Here is a 1,670-nt window from a genome sequence, read left to right on the forward strand (position 1 = left end):
TACATACTTCCCTTCAGCAGGGAGCATGTACAGTCATATTTTTGCTGGCTTGCTGTGGTGGAAAGTTTCACATGGTAATACAATCATTTATCATAAAGGTGAATTTTTCACTGCTCTATAAAGATAACTAAAGAAAGCAAGGTATAGCTGAACCAGAACGGGCATTCAGAAAACTCTGACAGCTGTTGTCCCAGCCTTGGGTCTAAAACAGGTTAACTTAGTTGTATCTTCTGTAAAAGGAAATTACTGGAGGAAGTTTGCTTAACATAACACAGCCTCTTAGCCAAAGCACCAGAAATGAAAACTAGGGTTCTAAGTTCTGGATTCCCAGTGCAGTATTTGTTCCACCAAGAAAGTCGCCCCCTTGCCCCGCCTTTTTTTTTTTTTTAAAAACAGAAACGTGTTTAATGGTAAAACTCAGCACATGCCAGCACCAGGAATGTTACGGAGTTGTAGCAGCAAGGGTGAGTAGGTGACCCCCATGGAGCTTCACATGGCAAAGAGGATGAGGAAGGTGACTGTCAAACAGAAGAGCCCCATGGCCTCAGACAGGGCAAAGTCCAGAATGGCATAGAAGAGCTGTTCCTTGAGAGATGGGCTGATGGCATAGTGAATGATCAAGTTGCCAGACACCATTCCTATGCCAGCCCCTGAGCCAGTTACAATCGTGGGTTGGGTGTGGTGGCTCACACCTGTATTCCTAGCACTTTGGGAGGCCCAGGCAGGCAGATTGCTCGAACTCAGGAATTCACGACCAGCTTGGGTACATTGCAACACCTGGTCTCTACAAAATATTAAACAATTAGCTGGGCATGGTGGCATGCATCTGTAGTCCCAGCTACTCAGGTGGCTGAGGTGGGAGGATCGCTTGAGCCCGGGAGGTTGAGGCTATAGTGAACTGTGATTGTGCCACTGCACTCCAGTCTGGATGACAAAGTGAGACCCTATCTCAAACCAACCAACCAATTGTGATTGCCCCAGCATCAGTAAACTTGGCTGCTGTGTCAATGTCCCAGGAGACAACACTGGTCTGGAACTCCTATCTGGCCACGTGGAGTGGAGAGCTGCTGTAGGAAAGCTGTTTGCATAAATTATTTGGCCAGTTCAGAAAGGAGGCAGACACAGACCTGAGTAAACCCCTAGTACTACAGCAGATCAGAGCCTGAGAAATGAGTAGTGCCCCAGGGGTCTGCATTTTTTCAGTCTGCACTCTCACTGCCCTGCATCTCCAGCTTGGCCCACAGCATTCACCCTGCCCAAGATGACTTAGAAGTTGCAATTTTCTAAATGCTGATGTGTTCTCTGATCAGAATCTTCCTCTGAGTGGGCACAGCAGGCTTCTGTTCCCTGGGCAGGGCAGAGGAATTCTTGTCCTTGGATGTAAAGAAAATAGGGAAATCTGCCCAAAGAATTAGCTGTGGTTCTTACTGCTCAGGAGTCTTCCTGGTTCCCCTAACTTTCCTCCAGAGTTCTATTTTCTTTCTTTCTTTCTTTCCTTTCTTTCCTTGCCTTCGTTGCCTTCCTTGCCTTCCTTGACTTTCCTTGCCTTCCTTGCCTTCCTTGCCTTCCTTGCCTGCCTGCCTGCCTGCCTTCCTGCTTGCTTGCTTTCTCTCTCTTTCTTTCTTTCTTTCTTTCTTTCTTTCTTTCTTTCTTTCTTTCTTTCTTTCTTT

At 46.8% G+C, this 1,670-nt stretch overlaps 1 pseudogene; it reads right to left on the reverse strand.

The window, feature by feature from the left end:
• Positions 1 to 489: 489 nt before the first annotated feature.
• LOC109026208 (ATP synthase F(0) complex subunit C1, mitochondrial-like) lies at positions 490 to 1,195 on the reverse strand (annotated as a pseudogene).
• Positions 1,196 to 1,670: the final 475 nt, after the last annotated feature.

The sequence above is a fragment of the Gorilla gorilla genome, chromosome 2, assembly GCF_029281585.2.
Source record: "Gorilla gorilla gorilla isolate KB3781 chromosome 2, NHGRI_mGorGor1-v2.1_pri, whole genome shotgun sequence".
Classification (NCBI taxonomy): Eukaryota; Metazoa; Chordata; class Mammalia; order Primates; family Hominidae; genus Gorilla; species Gorilla gorilla.